Genomic DNA, 26968 nt, shown 5'->3' with positions numbered 1-26968 from the left:
AAGCAGGAAATATTAAATATTGCTTCGCAAGTAATCAATTAAAATCAACATGTGAATCTGAAATTCCGCAGTCAAAGGTTTCGAAGATGTTTAGGTCTTCACTTGTGTCTAGGGATTGCAATACCGGACCAAAATTTCAATACCGGTATTCGGTATTTTTTAGATCTTAATACCGGGGTACCGGTTTTAATACCGGTATTAGAAATTTTAGAAAAAGAAAGAAAACAAGGTGTTTCTTTGTTTTATTTGCCAGTTTTCTAAGAGAGTGTAAATATCACAAAAAATAATATGTAACTTATAAATTATAACAGTATATAAAGAATCACAAAAAAGTAAAAGAACAACTTATTTAGTTAAATCACAAAAAAATTGTAAATATCACTATTCAGTCTGTGGTACTATTACAAATTTTTGAAACGTAATCTTAAAAAACATAATGCATCAATTGTACTGTCATTAAGCCTGAAAAGTAATTTTGTGTAAAAATTACCAGCTGTCGGAAACGCTCTTTCGGCATCTATGCTAGTTGGTGATACTGTTAGCAATACGCGATATAATTGTTCCAAGTATTTACCTCCATATCCCTCATCTTCAAATAAATCAATTTCTCGTCGGAGGGTTTTGGATATAGCTGATTTCTGTATTGTATTTTGGTTCGTTAAATTTTTTTTATTTATCGCTAATTCTAATTTTTGTTCAAGAGATAATTCCTTTTCACTATCGACATTTAGTGTCATCATAATCTTCGATAACTGAACCGAATTCTTCTGAATGTGGATAGGTTTGTGGGTAAAAAATTGTAAGAAAATTTACTATAAACTTAATCAGATTTGAATTGATTGTTTTCTTTTCTTCTTTTTCATTTTCATTTTTAAAATCATTATAATTATGTAAATATTGTAAGACATTTTCTATTTTGATATGCCTTTCTTCTGTGCTATTTTTCATTGCAATATATAATTCTTCAGATAGTGATGTGTGCTGTTCTTTCAGTGACTGCAACATGAAATTTATTGTTGCATTAGCTGTTAATAAATTAAAATCCCTCCGACATAATGCCTCAATAGCCAGTTTTATTGGAAGTAGAGCTGACGCAGTTCTGGATATTAAGTCGAATTCATTATCTGAAAAATTAATTTCCAGGTTTAAGTCGATTATAGCATTTTGGATTGGATTTCTCAAATTTCAAACATCGTTCCATCATTAGGAGTAAACTGTTCGAACATGTCTTAGAATCCATTATTAACATATATTCTGTTTTATTTTCACTTAGTATATATTTTTGTAATATGGAATTTTTTGTAGGGGAAAGTTTAAATATCTTAACAATTTTTCGAACTTTATGAATTATAGGAAGCCATTCTTGTTGGGTTAATATTTCATTCTCATTAGCAATATCTTCTTCCACAATTACATTGTCATTATCTTCATTGTCAATATCACTCTCACTCTTACTCTCTTCAATGTCGGAATTCGAACTTTCTATATCCACAGTATTTGGATTCTTCTGTTCTTTATATTTTTGGTATAATACATCTATTACTCCTAATTGAATTCCATGAGCATAGCACAATTGTTGATTTGCACCAATCAACTTTCCAACTTTTTTCATAATTGTTGCTCCATTAGTCGTTATGGATACAATATCTCCTTTCAGGGATAATCCATGTTTCTCTAATTTAGATTTAAGCAATTAATTAAGCCATTAATTAGCTAATAATTTCGCCCGTTAGTGAGACACAAGAGCAAAAACGTATACTATTTTGCTATGTTGGTGATCCCTGAACATATAGTGGAGACAATTTTAAAAATTTCAAGTAAATACCGGTATTCGGTATCCCGGTATACCGGTATTGCAATCCCTACTTGTGTCTGAAATATTATTACAGACATTTACTACAAAATATGAAGTTTTGATATAATGACCTATTAGAATATTTTTAACAAGAATTCAGGTAGCATATAATTGGATGTCTGGTATCAAAAGTAGCATATATAGATGATTTGCATTTTTTCGAAAAAGTAATTGGTATTTTTCCTTCTTCCCATATTGTAAAATCCCATTTTAGTAACATAATTTGAATTATTATGAGTTCAAAATCTAGAAATAAAATATAGAAAATTTTGTAATTATCCTGTATTTATCAGTATATACTTGAGTTTACATACTAACACTATAGAAATTTCTTATGACACATGATAATACTAATTTAATGAAAATAATTTTGTACTTTCTTTATTAATTTTATGAAGACATTTTTTAAAGATAAAATCAGCATTCACCTTATTACTAGTCTTCAATGCATCAACTATTAGACTATGAAGTTTAGTGATGAAAAAGTATAGAAATGGAAATAAATGCTGTTACTGTATGGAATACATATTTAAATACGTATTAACAATTAAATAAAATTCATTTCGATGTTTATAAAATATATTTAAAATTTTGTCACGGTACTCGGTATTGACAAACGTATTGCTATATTGCATTAAATTGTATATGATATTGAGGATTTTGAAAAGCATCAACTGTATATTGTCTAAATTTCTTGAATATCAATTGATTTTTATCAATTTTTTTAAACATTCAAATTGTATTATTACAGTCTTTTCATAACATCAATTTATTTTTTAAAATAAGCATTTTTCCGAAGATTTTTATAATTAGCTTTTTCCATCTCCATATATTGAGTACATTTACTCTCGTAAGCTAATTATTAAGCAAAACTATAATAAAGTACATAAAAAGGGCAAATAGTAACAAAAATATATTGCAAATGTAATAAAAATACTGAAATTTCCTTTATTAGATTATTTCGCCACAATATAAGTTGTTATTTATGGCCAAGAACTTGCTCTGAAAAAATATTTGGCAAGAATACGTTCGAATTCATCTTTCTTCCATTTCCCAATTTCCTCAGAGTCAAGTGACATTTCTTTAGAAAAAGAAAAGAAACGCCGAAAATTGCACAGGCCGTATCAAACCGTAATATCCAAGATTCGACATTTGAGGAAACTGCTTACTAAGCAGTTTTATTAGCAAGAAACATCTGTTTTGCTTACTGAGACAATATTTGGACTTTCGTGAATTAATTCCCTGCAGCCAGAATCGAAATTCTTAATATTTTTGAATAGTAATAGTTTAGACCATTTAAAAAAATTGATTAATTTAAATATTCTTTAGAAAAATCTAATTTCTTGAAGAAGAGGAATACAAATTGAGTTTTTAGATCGAAAACATAATTTTAAACTTTTTATATGAAACGCGTATATATATATATATATATATATATATATATATATATATATATATATATATATATATATATATATATATATATATATATATATACATATATTACAAATAATAATTGTGCATACTAAAGATTGAAATCTTTTTACATTGCCTTTGTTATATGTACACATTTATTATATATTTATTATACATATAAAAAACATAAAATATTTATTATATGTTATACCAAGAGCTTAATAAAATAATACATATTTAAGAATATAAAAATTTCATAATTACATCCTCATATGGAACGAAATGTTCATTACAATATGATGGATTTGAATATAAATTAAAGAAAAGGGCATAGTTTACAGTATGAAGAGTAAATTTGATTGTTAAGTGCTACAAAGTGCAGGAAAGTAGTATTTTTTTGTTCTTAAAAATAATTCTATAAATATCTTGTGGTGCATTGAGAATATCCACCGATCTCTAAATAATTTCATTCTAGTAAATTAATATGAGACAAAGTGTCAATTTCTAATAGAAAAAATGTTGTATAGGAATTTTTCTGTCTATCTCTCTCTGGCATACGTTATGACTTATAAATGTATTCTCCGGCGCTAAATCTTTCGAATACCTTTTGTCAAATATTTTTATTAATTTTGTTTATTTTCTTCATTGCATTAATTTCATTTCGTAGTTGTTTAAATTAGAAAAACTATATGATATTATCGGAAAATATATTTTTCAGTTTAGGATGAACCATTTTACAAATCACGGAAAGTTTTTAATTTTAAACTTAAAAATATCTGCTAATTTTGAGCATAACTCCATGAAGTATTGCTCTGTATTGTTTATTATGGTAAAGAGAACGTCTATCTAATTGGACATTTGGGAACAATCTCTTTTATTTTTTTTAGCTGTTTTTCGAAACTTTCGTATTTCGCTATTTTGATATAGGTAGACGTTGTTTCGTTGATTATTTAACATGCCATTTTGAATTTAAAAAGCTTAGAATGACTTTAGGGGGTCATATTTTATGTACATTTATATGTACATACATGTATGTACATTACTCATTTAATAATTTTTCATTTTTATTTTCACTTATAAAAGTAATTTATTTACTTATTATTCAATGACATCTAAATTACTATGGAATTTGCTAATTAGAAAATTACTAAATTATTTTACTCGTTAAGTTTGACTCCATCAATATATAATGTTATGACTGGTATACGGAAGTATACAAAAAATTCTTATTCCATTGTCGAAATATTTTACATATTGGCTATTTTTGTCGTCTGAATATATATTTTTGGTTTATCTTTTATGAACATCTTTTCATATGGAAAAAAGTTTTTTATAGCCTGAATATATATATTTTGTTCAAGATTCTATTCCAATTATAGATAATTTTCCGTGACATTCATAGATATTTGTGTTTTATTGACTTGAGGAATTTAAGTTTTTAAATATGTCAGATCTTGACTTGTTTTCTTATATCATTATGCTAAATTGATTCAAGCTGCAAAACAATTATTAGGAGGATTTTGATGAAGAAATAGAGACAGAAAGGACTTTCTTTTCATTTTAGGTAATTAGAAGATTAGTTCCACCATTTACCTGAATTACACTGATATTGCTATTTTATCTTAAAATCTGCATCCTGGTATTTTATCTTAAAATCTGCATCCTGGTATTTTATCTTAAAATTCTGAATATTCCTATTTTATCTTAAAAGCATTTAAACTACCATTCATACGTTCATATCCGATTAATAAAAGGAAATAAAACGATCACCGTAATTATTTTGGAGTATAATAGTGAGTTAAACGGATGGATGAGCGAGATACTAATCATTTTGGTAGAGTATATACATCATAACTTAAGCAAATTTAAAAATTCTAATAGTTAATCATTAATGGGAAATTTTAACAATGATATATCAGTGAGTTTTGTCCCATGTACTGAGATTTCCATTATGGCATATATTCAACGAAGTAATTGCGCAGTCCCTTGACCGTGGAAGTTTCTAAACATGTTTATAATGATAGTTGAGTCATAATAAGAAAATGAAATTATCTTTGTTGTAGTTCCTTGTAGAATTTGATCAGTACAACATTTAGGCAATAAAATTTAATTATGGATTCCGCTTCTCACTTACAACAATTAATAGCTATTTATCTAATAATAGTTGAACATAAATTCTTTTCAAACAAATGAATGTTTATACATTGCTATTACTTTTGTAGTGTTTCAAATTTAAATATAAAAACCTAAATTTATACCTTGAACAAATAAGGTTCTAACAAAAGCTAAAATGCAAAAAGAATGGAAAAAAAACGAATAAATGTTAAAAAAAATATGTAAATGGTGGATACATTTATAGGAAAAATTAAACATACACAATTATCAAAACACAAACACTCAAACAAATAAACCGTTATAAACGGAATTCCACATAGAATTCCATTCAGTCAGAATAGTCAATTCAGTTCAGTTTTGAAAACAATATTTTTAAGAAACAAATGTAGACGCCTACTTAAAAGAAGAAACATAAACACAGACACCCACACACCAAAGAATTTAGAATGGAAATGTATTTTAGAAAAGGGGGAAAAATGAAAGCGGAACACGCAACTTCGTATTCATTATTAAAATGAACAACAACAACAAAAAAAATTGTACAAAAATTATTTATATTTTGAAAAAAAAAAAAAAAGAGAAATAGTGATACTGCAGGTTAAGTTATAATTTTTATAAAAGCATTCTATAGTAGGAGTTATTTTTGCAATACTAATAATAGCTTTTGAAAAAAAAAATATTTGGAATAAAAAGCAATCAAAACATAAATGAACAGATAGACAGTCCCTCTTCACAAATAATGATGCAACACGGCTAACAAATTTTGGGATTGCAATGAGATACAGTGGAAGGGCGAAATGATTAAATCAGGTTCTAGAACAGAATCTGTTGATAAAATACAGGGTGTTTATAAAGTCCCGGACCCATTTTGATGTTTAATAACTCATAAAATAATGAAGATATAAACAAACTTATGCCCTTTATTGATGGAATAACTCGTATATTTTCCTTTTCATGTTTGAATATTTTTACTTTTGTAAATATCGTCTGCGCGTGTGGTTAATTTCAGATAATTTCATTTTCCAGTCTAAATATCTGTACTTTTCTAAATATTGTCTGCTTATTAATTGCATTTTTCTCTCTTTTGTTTTTGGAAACTATTGCAATGTTATGTTTACTTTTGATGTGTTTGTCCTATGTAGTACTTTTGTATGTGATGTTTTATTCGAGCGGATATTAAGGAGAATGCATACACCACAAGAGAAAACACAGATTTTATGGTGGTTCATAGAAACGAAATCGATAGTGCAAGCACATAGAAATTTCAGAAGAATATACCAAAAAGATCCTCCATCCAAAAACAGCATCTTGCGGTGGAAAAAGAATTTTCTAGAAATTGGAAGTATCGCAGATAAGAAACGTTCCGGACGTCCTTACACAAGTGATTTTGATGTTGAGCGTGTCAAAGAGACATTTTTACACAATCCTAGAATATCTGTGAGATCAGCGGCAACAGAATTGGATATGCCAAATTCGACGGTGTGCAATGTTATTAAGAAAAAATTAAGACTGCGTGCATACAAAGTTCAAATTGTTCAAGTTTTGGAACCGAACGATAGGCCTAGGAGGATGGCCTTTGCAACAGATATGCTAAGGAGGATAGAAGATGCTACCTGGCGTGAATTGACTATCGACTTGATATTCTCCGTGCGACGAAGGGGGCACACGTGGAAGTTCATTGACAAGGGTCATGAAACTTTTTGAGTCTATTTAACCATTTATGTTATTAATTTTAATCTATCTTTATTATTTTTTGAGTTATTAAACATCAAAATGGGTCCGGGACTAAATAAACACCCTGTATTTATGATTATCGACAAAAGTGAAAATATATCGTGAAAATTGCTGAACAGCTAATGAGTAGGTATTCAGGGAATGCTTGGAAGAAACAGAAATATCATTCTGAATGCTGGAAATTCCAATCAATATTAATTTGATTGCTCAATAATGATGTGAGCTTATGCAGTACATCAAATTTCGCTACAGAGTTACTGTTTATACAGCGTTTACATACCTTGGGTTTAAATCATGGAAGCGTGCTTAATATTTATTTTATTTATTTATGTGATAAATTTCATTCATAATATACAAAATTATTCAATTAAATTTCAATCCAAATCGCATTTTCTGCGAATATTTCAAGCTATTTCTAAATTCCATTGCTCTGAAATCCGCCATATATATAATAATTCTCAAATGAAAGACAACGTTAACTTTATGCTGTAGATTTCCAGTTATTCTATCTAGTAATGCGTGATTCTTTTAAAAGTTAATTTAGTAATGTATTTTATTCTAGTTTCAGTTCTGATCTTTTGATACAATATCTAAGCATTTATTTTAACTCTGTATATTGCGAAATCAGAACAATAAGTTGAATATTGATTTTTAATTTAAACGCAGAATAAAATATCGAAAGTTTGGTTTAGAAAATGGATTTTGTAAATCAAATTTCACTATTTAAATGGGAACGAAAGTAGTGAATTATAAAATCTCAAATTTTATATTTATGTCTTTACAAAGATTAAAATTTCGAAAAAGCATTTTATCACTAATTTCGAATAATTTGTTATTCTATTGAAAAAAGAACAATAAATTTCGGACAGAAACTATTTGAAAATTGAATTAAAGTCTTTGACGTAGACTTTAATTCATTGAAATTCTAGGAAAGTAAAGCCCATTCTTAATTCTGGGAAGATTTGATTAATGCCTTTTATTGCATTCATTTGATTTCCTTCATTATTATTATTTGATAGCAGTTCTTTGAACGATTCTGTTAATAGAATATTTTTCTTTCAGTAAGTTTAGTTAACCAGTTTGAAAGTGCATTTACTTCAATAGAAATGAAAATGTAATATAAAATGGGAGTCTAAAATAAAATTCTTGGTTTGTTGTGTAAATTCAAAATATTTGAAATCAGTTTGTGGAGGAGAAAGTCTAGATATGTTTTAAAATTCAATAAAGTACCATTTATGGAAAAGAAAATTAGAATGTGTACAAAACATAATTTTAATGTACAAGAAATGTGTTAGTTCAGTTCATATGTAGTGATTTTAATATAAGTTATTTCTCAACAAAAAATATAAAATTGAAAATATTATTTATGCTTATATTTCTTTATTTTTTATTGTAATGAAAAATTGTGATTTATTTTACTGCAGTTACAATAGACTTTTTCTATACATTTTTATAGATAAATATTTTATTTTCCTATAAATATTTTTATATTTTGACAAAAGAGTTATTAACATTTTTTTTTATATATTTTTAAAGTTTAATAAGGAACTTCTCCTTCACGATCGTAATTTGCTAAAAAAATGTCCGGAATTTACTAGAGGAAGATAACTTAATGAATTAACCAAAATAATAGAGCATATGGAATTTTAAGCCTCTTCTTGTGGATTTTTAAAATCTAAGAAGGAGAGGGCACAGTTAAACATTCCAATGCGAAATGTGACTTCGCATTCTGGCAGTATATCTTCTGGGTATTCAGTCTTAAAGCGTAATAGCTGCAGATTTCAAGAAGGTATCCTTTAAACTTTCAACATATATAATCTATAAAATAATTGTCTACTGCTCGTCGCCGATAATTTCTGAAAATCCAATTGTATTCTAAAAATATTGAGAGAAAATTATGGAAATTCCTGGCACCATAAATAGAACGATATAAGGTTTCTAAAAGAATATGAAATATATATCTAAAACAACTTTTAAAATATTGTAAAGATGTTTGATGAGGAAACCTTTAAGATGTAGTTACACTGAAGATTTAATTGAAAGTTTTAGGAATCATTAATCTCGTAGAATTAATAGGTTGTCAAAGATGTCAAGTTCAAAATAGTTATACTGATTTATAATGATGTAACATTATTGTCAAAATTAGAAGAAAAAGAAAAGAAATTATCAAAAAAAAATCTGAACACAATAAAAAATGAAGTTTTAAGTTAATGAAGTTTTAAGAAAGAATTGACCTATATGAACTCCCATTGTCAGGCTTCAATCATATGGAAGTCAAATTCATATTAAATATTTAATACAAGGATGTCTAGAACTCAGACAAAAGAAGCTTGACATCATTCTTCGGTGCCATAAAAACCGGAAAGCATTAATTAGGAATGACTTTAAAAAATGAATTGGGAAATTATACTTGAGTAGGGAAAAAATAAGAAGCTTGTTGGCAGATATTGGTGGAACATTTGATTTCTGCATACATATTCTGTATACAGTTATCTAAATCTTCTAAAAATAATTCTTCAGTTTTGGAGGATAATTCTTAGATCAATGGTCAGCGCGATAAAGATATACGATAATCAATGGGATGATTCTTAAATCAATATGGTGTGGGATAATGTCGTACGATAATCAATGGGATAATTCTTAGATCAATGGTCAGTGGGATAGTTCAATGGGGTTATTAATGGGATTGTTCGATCTTTTCTTAATTAGTCCTTTGCATATAGTGATACATGAATTTACGTTATACACAGAAAATCCTTCAGAAGCTAATGAAAGCAATTAGCTCATAAATGGCGTCTGCGAGAGCATAAGAAACATTTATTACATACGAAAAATAACTTTGTTTCTATCTGTATCTTGCCTAAATGTTTACTTCCTGTCGTTATTTATAAAAAAAATTATAATCTTTATAATTGGCGAATTTTAGTAATCCTGTGTGCTGATGAGCCCATTTTTTTTAATAAAATTAACTTCTCCATTTTAACGAAGTTCGATAGCCGAAATATTAATAAAATTTATTTGTTAGCCTCAGACTATAATTCAATTTATGTGGGATTGAGTTTTCTTTATTTATTTTATACAAATCCTCTGCCTTTCTCTGCATCTTTTTGATATTAGAATAAAGACCTATTATATTAACACATATATAAAGAATATGAATTCATATTAAACATTTATATAAGGGTGGATACGATGATGTCTAGCAGGAAAACAAACGAAAAAAAGCTTGACAGTATTCTTTAGTACGGTCAAATCAGAAAGTGTTAATTGAGAATGACGTAAAAAAATGGGGAAATGTTAAGAAGGCTTGTCTTAAGAGCATAAGAAACCACAAAAAGTATTTATTACGCACTCAAAATAAAGATTTGATTCCGTCTGATTAAAGATCGACGAAGCATAATTGTATACTTAATGCTTTCTGACTATCGTTATTTATAAAGAAAATTTAGTCTTTGTAATTGGTATAATTGATTTGAGTAATTAATTTCGTGTACTGAAAACTGTAGCTTCTTATAAAATTAATGATGAATTAACTTCGCAGTTGTAACAAAGTTCAATAGTGGAAATATTAATAATATTTGTCAGCCCTAGACTATATTTCAATTTTCGTGGGACTGAGTTTTCTTTATTTCTTTAAAATGAATCTCTGAGCTCTTTCAAGACAGACGAAGAATAATCTTTTATAAAAAGGCCTGATATCATTGTGGCAAAGAAATCTTCATTTAGAAATATTAAGGCCATAAGTCAAGCTAAAAATATACATCATTTATTTAAACTTCTAGAAACTCATGTCATGACATAAAAGCAAAAGAAATCCATATCTATATTTAATGCATAGTCTTATACTAAAAGCGTACTATTATTGCACGAGATTAGAAATCTTCAATTTAGAGATATTAGACTTATAAGCCAATCTAAAAATATTCGTTTCATTCTGTAAAAAACTTGATATTCATGCACAAATAAATTCATTTAAATTCAACTCCAAGGGGTATGGAATTCAGAAATCTCAAATCATTTCTGACTTATCTTCCTTTTTTTTCTTTCTAAAGAATGAAATGATTCCATATTTGTATCCGTCTAATTTTGATCTTATTCAAAGTTAAAAAAGACATGAAAAATAATTTCTAAGTAACAGTTTTTTTAATAAGATAGATAAAATATTTTCTGTTATCCACACATTATTTTTCCGCCGTCGTTCTAAGCAAAATATATCACAATTCTCGTCGTCGATACCGATCGAAACAAAGAAAGAAAAAAAAACATGACCTAAAAAAAAAGAAGAAAAGAAAAACAAATGCAAATAGAGTCAATTAAGAGCAAAGTTGCTGAATTCTTAAATAGCTCCAAGCTAAGATAAACTTCCATGCAAATTCTTTTTTTCTTTTAGTATGTTGTTTTAAAGAAGAATTTAATTGCACTGTAATGACTTTCAAGTAATTTTACGCTAAATTAAATTACGTAGAAACGATCTGGTTAGTTCCATGAATACTAATTTGTTTCTAATAGAAGCATTCATTCTTCTAAAAAAATCATTCTGGGGTTAAAATCTAAATATTTGCCCATGATATCATTTTAGGTAAATATTGTAGGTTTGTACTAGAAAAAAAAGATTACTTAAGAGGAAATTTATCTTCATAAATTTAAATGAATTGTTAAAAATGGAGAAAAGGAAAAATAATAATAATAAACATTCTCTACATATATATATATATATATATATATATATATATATATATATATATATATATATATATATATATATATATATATAATGATATTTTAAACTCTAATTTTAATTTAATTAATTTCCAAAGTTTTATCTTAATTTAGCCCACAGAAACTTCATTCTAAAATATTCTCTTATTTCCTGATCCAATTCCACTTTCACTAATTAATTAATTCAAGAGAAGCTTTGTAAAACTGCTGAATCGGCTAAAAGCCTAACATTCCCATACTCCGAGTGAAAGGACAAAATACTGCTGACGAGACAAATTCTTTTTTAAATTATCCCTGCGTTTCCCATACCTCGTCGATGCGTGCAGCAAAAATCCCTATCGAAATCTTATTAATATATTAGCACTGTAAAGAAATATTTTCCCTATCAAAATCTCAGGTTATATAAGACTAGGGATAAAATGTTGAAGGGCTTTTCCCTCATTCTTTTCTGTGTCGTTCTGTGTTGTGTGTGTGCTCATCGCTTGTACATAATGCTTGCTTCTCCAAGATGAAATAAAATGACAAAAAATCGAAAGTCTCTTCACTGTCTTCGAAACTGCATTCTGCTTCACATAAAATAATCCTCACACACACACACACACACACACACACACACACACACACACACACACACACACACACACACACACACACACACACACACACACACACACACACACACACACACACACACACACACACACACACACACACACGCACACACACACGCACGCACACACGCACACACACACACACACACACGCACACATCGATTGTCCCAAAAATGATTGATGGATTTTGAAAATTAACAACAACAACAACAAAGAAACAAACAAACAAACAACAACAAAGAAACAAGCAAATAACAACAACAACAAAAATCGTAGAAATGAATCGTTTGAGGCCCTAAGTGTGGAAACTCAGTGAAATTTATCCTGCCAAATTTTAAATTTAGTTAATATTTCCACCAAAAGGTGCCACTAAAAATTTGAAAAATAAAAACCAGTATGAAAATGTTGCAAAAAATTAAATAATGATATTTGCAACATGATCTTTTCCTGTAACAACAACGTGGTGCAATCAAAGTCAAAGATTTCCAGATCTTTAAGTACTCGATTTTACCCGACTCGTTGAAAATCGCCTGCAGTGCCATCTCTTAGTAATAAAATTAATTAAATTTTCAACTCGGTGGGTAAAATTCCCTGACATCCCAAGTGTGAGGCCGCAAATGATACATTTCTATCGCATTCCATTTATTCTTTTACTGATTTTTAAAAATCCATAATTCATTTTTGGGGCACTCGGCATATAGTTTATCTTACTTATGCTTTGTTTTGAAAGAATGTAACTGAAAACACTAACTAGAAGGATCCAATTCAAAGATTTGCAGTTTATGACATCAATAATTTCTATGTACAATAATTAAGGGATGCATTATATTCTTTCTGTTGTTTAAATGTTTTGATGAAACACTATAGCAACTCAAAAAGTACTATTATTTTCATTCGAATGTCTGTAGTTCTGCTATATGACTGTGTGTGCTAGCCAACCGGTTAAAGTAATTGCTCATTTCTCTTATGGTTGCTTTTCAATGTTTCACAATATTCTTTGTGTGCTTTAAAATTGTTTTGTTTGTTGTTGTTTCTTATGGCACTTGTCACTGACAAGCCCGCTGTTCGAAGACAGCGATTTTAAGCCGGAAGGGGAGCGTCTCTTGTTTTTATAGTAGCTCCAGCTAGGGCCAATAGTACGACTTAGCTACTCACGCATCACTCATTCGCTTGCACAACCCCTTTTTACAGGAGGGCGCCTTCACTCATCTCACAGATAGAACAATGGAATAACAACCATGCCCATATCACTGGGAAGACGCGCTATCCCTGTGCCAGGATGCCGGCGGTTTCAAATTAAAAATGGTTGATACACTTTGCATTTTCAATACAAAATAGAACAACTTTTTGATTTTTGAGGCTCGAAGACTTTTCAGTACAATGCTAAATGTTTATCATTTGAAATTGAAAAACATACTTCAAAATAAAATAGAAATGGAAACACTCCGAACTCCAGAAAAAGTAAGATCGTTAAATTCTTCTTTGGATAAGAAATTTTTAAATTTATTTTGGAATCCTGAAGACCCATTCTTGAATATTGTCAAAGAAAAGATATAATTATAGAAAGTGGGTTAGAATGGAAAATAATAAAACCTATCAACTTAAATGAAGGAATTAGACTCCATTAGAAACCAAAACCTGTAAACAACATAATTTTATAGTAAAAATGATTTTTGTTTTATTTTATTTTGATTTAAGGTAACATTTTTAATATTTTTTCATTGATTATCATGCTCAGAAGTAATATATTTTGTTATTTATTTCAATTTTTAAGTGTTTTGTGCGAATTGAAAATGCAAAGTATAATTTTATTAAATTTTTCCGGTTGACTAGCATGCACCGATGAGGTATTTAAGTCTTATTAAAATTAGAAAATCGAAACATCAACATTTTCCATCCGTTTCGACATTTCGACAACCAGAATAATATTTTGAGTACATCTCATATAACTTGCATTCCACATCATTAAGTATATATTTATTTAAAAAGAAGCATAATTTAAAATTTGAAAAAAAAATTCAAAATTATATCTTATCGTTCCTAGTTAATTCATCCTAGTATAAATAATATATTTTTATACTAATATTTCAGGTTTGAAAAATTGATCAACATTATAATAACTTTTTATGCTATACTAACCGTTGTGATATACTATAATAATCATAATTAAAAAAAAAGTAAAAGAAAGAACGCACTCTTTATATATAAATAGAAAAACAGCAACAATGATAATTTTATTTTGAAATATATCATTTTGTTCAGATGAAGGTACAAAAACCAATTTTAATAATCATCTGAGTATCAATTTTCTCGAAGCCCACTAACGAATATTTATTAAAATGCTTAATTTATATTTGCGTAGGACCATTTGTAAAGAATAGAGGATATATTTAAAAGAAATGTATTATCTGTCACTGAAATTAAATAGGATAACATGAGTGAAAAATAATTAAACAATTTTTAAACATAATTTTTTTTATCTGATGAAAAAGAAAACTGTATTCTGAATGAAACTTCATTATATTAACTATTTTTTAAACATTTTTTTCCTTTCAATTTTATAAATCATTGGAGATAATACTAATTGTCCTCATTAGTCTTTTTTCAAGAATTAATTTCAAGTTTCAAAATGAAGAAAAATTATTGATCTGAAAGCAGAACAAGAGAAAACATTTTATCTTACGTAAATATAAATTTTTCTTCTTTTAATTATTTCTTTTCTCAGAAATGATTAATTTTTGAAGAAAAAACATACTAAATTTTTAGAGTATCAATTGTTATATTAATATAAATGCATGAATAAATGATTTCATTCGTGATGAAATCTCTTTATATAAAAGTCGTTTATAATTATATATAAATATGTGATGAATAAATGAAATTTCATTTGTGATAAAATCTCTGTATATAAAAGGCGTTTATAATTATATATAAATATGTAATGAATAAATAATATTTCATTTGTGATGAGATAGCTTTATATAAAAGGCTTTCATAAATATATATAAATATGTAATGAATATTTTCATTTGTAATAAATAGCTTTATATAAAACATGTTTGCTATTTTTAGAAAGGTTTCAGTTTATTTAATTGAATTAATTTTTAAAGTATGGTTTTTAATGTTAGATTTGATAGACTTGTTACTCGATTATGAATGTGAATTGTGGTTTAAAAAATAAAATGGTTTTCTTAAAATATCCTGAGGTGTTGATTAACTTTCCTCTTCTAGTAATTTCAAAATTCCACCAATAATGGTGGATTTTCTAGTAGAACAGACTATTTTCAAGACACAATGATACATATTTGAAATATCAGAAAATTTCTTCGGAATATGATGAAGAAGAATATATGCAATACCTGTATCAGTCTTCAATTTTTCAAAAAAAGCAGTGGTACTCTATGATTTGTTGTTTTGTTACAATGAAGTTCACTTTTTGAAAGTCGATAAGATTAGGAAATGGAGAAATTCTGGAGATATAGAACGTAAAAAACCCTCTCTTGATAAAAAAAAAAATAATAAAATTTTATTCCAGTACTGGGTTTCACGTTTCTTCTTTTTAATTCCTCATTTCAGTAAGCCAAAATCTACAGAAATCATAATTTTCTTACTGATAGTTTTTGCATTCGAGGAATCAGGTTTGCACATTTTTTTTTTTTCTTTTCGTTTCTGATGGAAAATAAACTAATTTTTGTTGTAGTTATTTAAATAAATCCATGATTCATCAAGGGTCACAATGCATTTCCATTGATCTCATATTACAAATTGGGTGGTATTAGTCTTCATTGAGTCTCATACCTCATCAAGAGGTGATGATCATTTTGTGTTATAGCTTTATAAGTTCTAAATCTTGGTTTTTAGATTTATTTCCGCTATAGATATATTTAAAGACTTTCCAAATAATCATTTGGTCTGCGGATTTGCCTTGTTATCAACCTCCCACTTTAGAATATTTGAAACCTATGTACATTTCTTTGATATTCGTTGAGAATTTTCTTTTATTGTAGAATCAATAACTGAGAAGTTTCCTTTTTCCGATTAATGATGTTGCTTATTTTGTATTTAGAAATTTTAATACCATGCATTTCTCAACGTTTTTCAATTCCAATTTCTTTGGAAAATGGAGAAAAAAATCCTTCTTTGCAACGTTTTAAGCAAAAAAAAAAAAAAAAAAAAAATGAAAAAGTAGCAGATGATATCTTTCATTTCAAATAAAAAGAATTCAATTTTTCATAAATTTTCTAAAAAGTTTATTCCAAAACAATTTCTTTTTAAAAATTCTTTATTGAAAACATACTAAAAATTCATAAATATATGTAAAAAAAAATTCTACAAAATGAGCTAAAACAAAATTTTCTATTTGATATTTTGTTTCATTTTTCGTTTCCCATATTTTCAAAAAGAAATATAATATGAATGGTAAGATTTCTCGTCAAGTTTTTAATCTAATCGTGAGAAATATTTATTTCTAGCCTACATAATCTTTTACATATCACAAACATTTATGGACATCTGGCAAACAGAAAGTTACACAAGCATAAATAAGAATATGAGTGCAGTGGGTCCCAAAAAAAAGTCCCAATTACTGACATATATCATTACGAGAATGTATACTGCATCATCGACTATAGTGCCGTTGATTTTAGCAAACAACATTTTATATTTTACCAGACAAATATCTCTGGAAACAATTCATCGCATTCCATTTTCGGCTCTGAAAATATACACTGATGGCAGTAAAGGAGACGGTGGTGTTTCTGGTAGTGGCGTGCACATTGAGACTCCTGAAGGAACTACTGATTTTTTTAGTAATCCTGTCAACTGTTCAGTATTCAGGCCCGAACTTATTGCAATCTGTAAGGGACTTCAATATACAACACGTCCTCTTCTTCGCACGTCTTCAACACGTCCTCTGAAATTGTCTTCGGAGACATTTGGATTTTAAAGGATAGTCGTGCCTCTATACATCATCCTTCTCATTGGACGAAAATGGGGGACAAGATTAGCATGAATATCTTAGATCCTATTGCCAGGCTCTTCGCTGAACACTCAATACACTTTCAATGGGTCCCTTCACAAGTTGGTTTAAATGGTAATGAGATAGCGGATAACTTAGCTAAGACTGCCTCAGCTGACATATTTCATGGTGATGCAACACTAACTTATTCTAAAATCTCCTCTATCAGAAAGATGGAATCGAGTGCACTTTGGAGAGTCCCACTTGCTCACCCTTGGTACTTTGGTTAGAGTCCTGGTTGGTGTCACTGCCTGAATATCTCTAGAAAACAGTAAACGGCTCTCTCTTGTTTCTTGAGTGGACACACCAAATCCCTCACCTTCCAATACGGAAGGAGGATCTTTGCTGAATGTCCTTGGTGCAAGGCAGACCAAGACTCCCCAATCATACTCTTAAATGTTTAAATTTTACAATTTTTGAGATTTTAAGGGATCCTTTACACCCTTAAACTTAGACTTTTTAGAGATCTTTGGTTTCATGGAGGTGGTATAACGCAGCTATACCACCTGGGATTAGAAACAACAACAACATTTTATATTGGAAGCAACCTTTTATATTGAAACAAAAATAATAAATAAAGGAATGCTTGTTTGATTGATTTTTTTTATCCTTTCTTTTCCCTAATTATTTGCATCTTTTGAAACGCTTAGCATGGCAGGTAACTTTTAAAACTAGTCATTGGTTATATATTTTTTATTTAATCCATGGATCCATAATTTCCCTTAAAAAAGAAAAGAAACATTGAAAAATATAAAAAGTAACAATTAAATATTTTTTTATTAAAAATATATTTTTTTCTTTTTATTTTCTTATGCAACATTAACGTGATGCGAGAATCAAAATGGTATGATATTGTGTGTATTGTTTTATCCAATGCCCAAAACTTAACGAGTTCGGACATATTCGTTATACGGTGAAACATTCCAACAGACTCAACAACAAATAAAGATGTTTTATTCTCCACGAAAGCATGAACACACAAGAAACAAAATTCAGCCGAAGAGTGTACACACACACAAACATTCCAGTAAGTAGCATGCCGTAAGCAACATATCAGTAATAAACAACCTAAAGCATTCAGAGTGAAATTGCTCAATTATTATCTTCAGCGCAACTCAAATAAGTATGAAAGACTTACTGGCTTACTCAATACTGACAGCTACTCAGTATACGATTCAATAACTAATTCAATATTAACTGAATTCAGTTCTGTTTATCCCGGCTTTTTATAATTTATGTGGTAAGGCAAAATATGTTCTATAAAAAAGAGACAAAACTGGCGTCTTAATGAACCTATTGCCAAAATTATGGCTTCTTCGTTGCCAAATTTGTTGCTAATTTTTCATCAAGGTGAAGAGTAATTGATCCGGTAACCGTTCAACATCCATTAGAGCTAACTATATATAAAACTTTCTTCCTTACCAAGAAATAAATTGTCCTGGAAAAAAACATTATAAGATTATAAACATTATTTATTAAAAACACTCAATATCAAATTTCATCTTTAAATTTTTAAAGGTCAAGAAAATTGTCCTTATTAAAATATATTATTGAACTTCCAGTTTACTAAAAGTAACAAATGAATTCCATAACATGAGTGGTTTTATAAGTATTACACGAGTGTATTGCATATTTTAATGATGTGATTAAATTTTAAATTTCATATAAGATTTTTAGCACAGATTTTATTTCAAATTAATCTTGATATTTTGATTAAAAGAAATTAGTAGTGAATCTTTTTAATGGTAAAGGGGAATGTATGTGTATTTTGATTTTTTACAAGGCAACCTACTGAACCTGGAATTGCAGAATTTAGCATAAATTCACTTTACAGGACGCGAATATGCACATGGAGTGAGTTTCATTTTTTTGGAACTGCAATTAAAAATTAAATAGGCCTTTGTTATTTATCTGAACAACTTTCGGAAATATTTTGGCCGAAAAAATATTGTTTTTACCCTCTGTTTTAAAATTTAAAACGTTTTTGTTTTAATGATTTTAATTGATTTGACATTCATCTAACCTCTGAATTTCAACAATTTATTAAAAAATATTTTGCGTATTTTCAAAAATATATTGTTTCAAGAAAATTCAAATAATTTTCATTGAGATATCAGTATTTAGTCAAAAGTTTTCTATTATTTTGACACTTAAGGAAGAATAATTTTGATTATATACAAAATTTTGCTTAAATATATGAAAGCACAACCAACATCCTCGGTGCATTAGCTACAATGGAAAACGAATAGCAAAGATTAATTTAAGTATATTCATCAGCAAAATGATACTGTATAGTTTCGAAACATAAACTTTCGTAGTAAAAAATTCTTAGACAGTATTTGATAGAAAAAATTAAAATTAAATATCATATATAAAAATGTAAATAGAAATACTTCAATCAAATTCATTAATACACTTTCAAAGAGACAATACAATAGCACTTTAAATTTTTCATGAAAATTTTCAGATAAACATAAATAAATTTAAAGTATTAAAATATCTAATGTAAATTTTTTATTTATTTCATTACTGAAACATATTCAGCAAACATTTTGATTTTTGGTTCCATAATTTTTGAAAAGAAATTAAAATGATATCGGTTCAACATTTGTACTTTTTGAATTTAAATTAAATATCATAAATTAAGAATAAAACATTTTCATTAATAAATCTTTTAAATTTAATTTGACGTTATTTTATACAGAACCTAAAATTGTTATGGTCTGATATTAAATACAATTTGTCCTGAAAGAGCTTAAGAATTTTAAAGAAAACTAGAAAATTGATTGTATCCTCCAAGTATAATTTTCTTTATCCTTTATACATTTCTCTTAAGATATTTTTTAAAACTATCTCAAATATTTTCGAAGAAAAAAATATTTTAATATAATTTGATGCCTTTTAAAATCATTAAATTTATGGAGAATGAAAAACTATGTAAGAAAAATAAAATTTGAGTAAAGAAAAATAAACTAAAAACATTGTTCTTAGGTACATAAATTATTTTTAACTTCTTGTCAATACAATCTTTACTAAAATCATTATTTATTTCTTATTTCTATTTTTCAAATTTCAAAAAAAAAAAAAAAAAATGCTCTCTAGTGTTGAAGGGGGAATAAAGATTTCTTTTTCTTTTAATGGAAAGCCTTGAAATTATTACACAAGACCATTAATTTCAGTACGAAAAAAATTTTAAATGCTACTGCTAATGTTAATATTTTAATGTGATATCCTTAGATTAAAATTATTTTAAGTATCTCAAACAAGGCTTGCTCAATGTGCGTGCATTATATATATTTTTTTGTGACTTCCATTAAAAATAATTTAATGTTCAGAAAATAGTTAGTGCATCGATAAACCATAACCTAACGAAACGAATTATTCTTTATTTGAGTAAGAATGCTATTGCAATTTAAATAAAAAAATTGCCATTTCTTTTTTAACAAAACTTTTGAATATTATAAATTTCCGTTCTGTGTAAGCTGCTGTTGTCATTAATCTTGGTTAAAAATCGATCACATTTTTCAAATAAGACTGCACTGTTGCGAATTTTTAATATTTTTTCGAGTTTGCCTTTTGCCTGTCATTAACAAATAGAACATGTACTTTCGAAATTCAAAAATATAAAACATGTTATTTTAGTTATAATAACCATTCACCAAAAAGCGAATGGATATTTGTCATGTATTTTTAACGTTTAACATATAGAATAGGAAGAACTGAAATCTCCAAAATTCCTTTAAGATAGGAATTTCTCTTCCACTTTTTGTAACATTGATGGTTAAGTTCTTAGTCTCTGCAGACTACTCTGAAGTTAACTATTCTCAGTCTTATTTCAATAGTGACAAACTAAACTATTGCTACAAATCAGTAATTTTGCTACCTGTCACGAATAGTGTCATCGGGAGAAAGACCGTTGTAAGATCTGTGCTGAGCGGCTGCCGCATCAATGACCTGAGAGCTTGGCGACCATTTGGCGACTTGGTGATGAATTTGGCGAGTTTGGCGACTAAATGGATCATACTGGAAAGTTCGAGAAGTTTCACGTTCCATCCAGTAGGAACCAAGATACACTCAGATACGCCCTGAATGGTCTGAAGATTCTAGACCCGCCTCCCAGAACTATAAAAGACTGTCACTCTGAAGCTGCAGTGAAGTTGTGTGGATCGTCAGAAGTTGTGGTTTGTGAGAGTCGGAGTCGCCGACAAGTAAAATATTTGAAAGGATTAGACAGCAAACAAGCTGCTGAACTATAGCGATTAAATGAGTTACATTATTATGATTGATCGACGGTATTTTGTTGTAGAAATTTTTTTTAACATTATTATATAAAAAAGGGTACACCTGAATTATTATCTTTATTGTTATATTCACAGTAATGATAAATGCGAGCACACTGACTTATAAAAAGAGCACCATTTTGCGGAATGTTCATGATAAGTCAATTCGATCTTAGACAGGAATCAATGATCATATATCCACAAAATTTATAATATGATATTTCTTTGTTATTGCGTGATGATGCAAATAATTATATTGTTTAAATGGTTTTTGTTGTTATATGCATATTCTGAGACAATCGGCAAATATGTAAAATGTGATCACATTGAATAATAAGAAGAGCGCTATCTTGCGGAATGTTCATGATATCAGTTCCATCTAAGAAATGAATCAATGAATATGTATCCAAAAAATCTAAAATATGTATTTTCTATGTTATTACATGATAATGTAGATGCTTATATTATTTAAATGATCTGAGCTTGTTTTATGCATATTGTCAGGCAATCGGCAGGTATGACAAATGCAAACACACTGACTAATAAGAAGAATATCACCTTACAGAATGTTCATGATAAGTCAACCTGATCTATGACATAAGTCAATGAATATGTATTGAAAAACATCTAAAATACCAATTTTCTTTATTATTGCATGATAATGTAAATTTTTTATTATTGAAATGTTCCGTGTTTTTTTAAGCATATTATCAGATTATCGGAGGATATGACAAATGCGAGCACTCTCACTAATAAGAATAGCGCCATCTAGTGGAATATTCTTGATAAGTCAGTTTGATCTAAGACATGTCAATGAATATGTGCCTCAAAAACATCCAAAATAGAATTTATTTTGGTATTGCATAATAATGTAAATTCTTATATTTTTTTAATGACCTGTGTTTGTTTTATGCATATTATTTTGAAAGACCTGCTGATATCAAACAGCTAATTTTTAAGCGAATATGCGATATAAAGGGAAATAAATTAACACCTATACGCATGAAGAGGGAAGTTGTAGCGGATTGGAATGAGCGAAGACAGAACCTGGGACATTGTTATTCGCAGTCCAGTAACATGACCACGATATAAAAGCAACTGCTCGGGTAGCGTAGCTGTTAACTGGCTTATAAGCTTTCACCACAAAGTCAACTGGTATATTATTAATACGGAATGTTATTTATATTTAATTTATTTACTAATAAAGAAATCATATTTAATTTTCTAATTTACATTTCCTAATTATGAACAGATATATTTCTTATAGAATGAAAAAATATGTATCCCTAAAAAAAATCCAAAATACGAATTTCCTTTGCTATTGCATGATAATGCAAATGTTTACATTGTTTAAATTATCTGTGTTTGTTTTATGCATTTTATTCCAAAACAATCATTTGGTATCAAATAGCTAATTTCAGCAATAAGTGTACGATATAAAGAGAAACAAATCGATATTTTCCTTAAAGTGAGAAGAAGGCGACCGGTATATTAATCATGGTGAATATTATTTATATTTAATTTACTTGCTAATAAAGAATTCACATTTAATTTTTTAAATTTTCAGTTTCTACTTACAAGCAAATATATTTCTTATAGAATATATCTGTAAATGTATTAGAAAAAATTAAGATCAATAGAAAGTGTTTTTCAATCGTATGAAAAATAGATCTATAAAATTTAAAAATCATACAATTTTGTTAAATATTGCTCTTGAAAGCATTAAAAATATTCCTGGGTTTATTTCTTCATTTAGAGTTAGTAAAATGTGTAAGAAAAAATAATTAAGGTAGCTTTGAAAGAATAAAGACATTCCAGAGTGCCAGTAATGTTTGTTTCAGAATATCACTTAATTTGTAGTTAAATACTACGAGCTTAACACAACGTTCATATTGTTTTTCTTCCCAACAAATATCTCCCCAGAGTCCCATTCCAGTTTTATTGAAGCTAACAGCAATCTGCATTTACATTTATTTTTATTTAGTATAAAACAAAATCCAGCACTGCTGTGTTTAAGTTAATTAGGCAATAATTTTACGCATTCTAATCTTCAACTCTTCTTAAAGATAAACAGCATCATTATCTAAACAGCTTACAAATTGTTTTTACATCTCTTTCAAAATTAATTTCGGTGTCTACAAGATTAAATCAATCCTTAATTGTATTTACATTTTTATAGTTTCCAGCTAATTAAAGAAATAATCGGTTAACAAGGTACCTTTAAATTGTATAAATTGCTCTTGCAAATATGAAATTTTAAAATTCAGTTCTAAATAATCTACGCAAATGGATTTTTAAAAACTTAATTCAAGTATATTTAAAAAAAGTTTCAGTATTAATATGTTGTATCAAAATTTTACAATTGAATTAAATAAATACTAAAGCATAATCTTGCAGCTCTACTATTCATTGTTTAGGATTCTAGTTATTATTAGTTAGTATATACTCTTTTATTAACTCGCCTTCTTCTCTGTTTATTTGCCCGTTCGTTGCAAATTTGGCAATCGATTTTAAACTAACTTCAAGAGGAGGTGGGGACTTAATTGGTCTTTAAACTCCAGGAGATTAATTTCTAAAAAGTTATAGCTATGATTCAAAATGACTATTAACTAAATATCATCAAACTATCATTTTTAAAGGATGTTATTTTAATCTGAAAAATGGATAGCAAAAAATGACTTAAAAGTGAAAAAGTGACTACATATGCATTGACATCAAGTTGGAATTTCTCCGAAATTAAAATAACATTCATCGTAGAGAAATCTTCATTTTATTAGCTTGGAAATTCTAATCGACGAATCAAAGATGATTCCCTAATCCTCCATAATTAATCTCTGGTGACTGGTGAATCTGTTATTTGTAGGGACTTATTTCGAGGCACTGATCCAGAGGAAAAGACTCTGAACAGCAATTATATATTTAATGAGTCACTCGGGATGGTCACAATTACTGTTATCAGGACATGTCTGCACAGAAATTGAATTCTTTTGGTCGAGTTTCTGAAAGATTCTCAACTGTTGTGAAATTAATTTTCTTAATAAAGTAACTGAAAAGAAAAGAGAGAATGTCAGTCACTAGTCTAAGAATTAGCCGATTGCAAAAGTCACTCTAAGAGTTCCTTATATAAAAACATATTGGTGCCACTGACCAATGACTTTTTGAAAATGGACTATTACTAATTTCTATTATTACTTCCCAGCGCAGTAAGAGTCTTAGTAAGAAAGATGGTATTACATTGTTGTTGAATGGATGTTGAAGAAATGAGCTCAGGCCTTGATGACAAACTTGATCTAGAGAAATCTAGAGAAAATCTAGAGAATTTTGAAGAATGGAGGATTCCGAATATTCAATAATTTTGACGATAGCCTCATTAGTTTCTGTGTTTCAAGGCCTGCTCTAGAACATTCGATTCCTTTTCACGGAGGTTATAAAAGTTCGAGGGAGCCGTGTAAGAGTCAGTTCAGTTAAACTTAAGTGAATAGTTGCATGAATTCTCTCTTTGGACAGTTGATCTACAACATGAAAGCTTTCGAGAATTATTGGTTGCTTGTGTACATAGTGTTTTCCAGATTGCATGTTGCTGTTTACTGTAAGCACTGTTCTTGTGTATGATGTTTAGTGTTTTGCTGATTATGTGTTGCTGCTTACTGCAAGTATTCTTGTGCACGCAAAGCGTCTTTATCAGTTATTGAACTGTTGGAGCTGTCACAGAATATCCGCCCGTTTTAAATTTCAGTATCAATACTGTAGGAAGGTGCAATGAAATGATACATGCCAATTAACTGAACACGATAAGAAATATTTAAGCTTTTAGCAATGCATGCATACTCAAGTTCTATAAACATTTGATTTAAAGGATTCGAATCAACAGGGTTTGTTTTATTAGATACTAGCCGCCTTTGGCGACCAGCCGGTTTGCCAATCTTAATGTTCGTTTAAATTTTAACAATTAAATATTTTACGCAAATATTTTACGCTACTTTAATAGATTCTTCATCAAAATATTTAAAAACTTCTAATTTTGATAGTAATATAATTCACTCATAATATTATAAAGGCCTTCAGTCATAACGTAATATTATCTCTCTAATTTTCTGTTAGCTCCCGTAGAATTTATGCTTTAAATTAAAGTGGAAAGAATTAATCTGAAATTAATATCATAATATATTTTACTGAAACAAAGCATTTTTTTATAATATGATTACTGATAACAGAGTCACTGAGCGTTTAAACTTTATGGGCACTAAAGAATATCTTTCTTAATTTATGCAATATCTCAAGAATTTGTCAACAAAATTTTCTGAAATTCATCATGAACAGATCGATTAATTAACAATGTTTAATTTTAAATGCATCAAACACTAAGAAAATAAAACGAATCGTTTAAAATAATCGGTCGAACACAGGTTTAAAAAAAGTACTTAAAAAACGATGTACTTAAAATTATAAGCATATACAAAAAATATATAACTAAAATAAATACAATTTAATTACAAAAGCATGCAACTAACATAAATACAATTTAATTACAAAAGCATGCAACTAACATAAATACAATTTAATTACAAAAGCATGTAACTAACCTAAAAATAATTTAAATCAAGAATCATCCGTTGATAATATTGTCAACAATTAGAACACAATGCACATGCGTGAATTTCCAATGCCCGTTACGGCAACGCAAATGCGTGAATTTTTCGCTATGCAGATTAGAAATTTTTAATTTCCTTTATTCTGTGTTATTTTAATTCAAAAATACTTCAGAATGAATCTGATAGATCGATTAATTAACAATGTTTAATTTTAAATACATAAAGCATTAAGAAAATAAACAGAATCGTTTGAAATAATCGGCCGAAAAATGTTAACCCTAGCTTTAAATTAAAGTGTAAATGATTAATCTGCAATTAATATAATACTGAATTTTTTACTGAAACAAAGCATTTTTTTAATAATGCGATTACTGATTATAGAGTCACTGAGCGTTTAAACTTTATGGTCCCTAAAGAATATATTTCTTAATTTATGTAATATCTCAAAAATTTGTGAACAAAACTTTCTCAGATTCATCATGAACAGATCGATTCATTAACAATGTTTAATTTTAAATGCATCAAGCACTAAGAAAATAAAACGAATCCTTTAAAATAATAGGTCGAAAACAGGTTTAAACTACTTAAAAAAACGATGTACTTAAAACTATAAGCATATACAAAAAAAT

Source organism: Argiope bruennichi, chromosome 6 (genome assembly GCF_947563725.1).
Source record: "Argiope bruennichi chromosome 6, qqArgBrue1.1, whole genome shotgun sequence".
NCBI lineage: Eukaryota > Metazoa > Arthropoda > Arachnida > Araneae > Araneidae > Argiope > Argiope bruennichi.
This window is presented reverse-complemented; position numbering follows the sequence as displayed.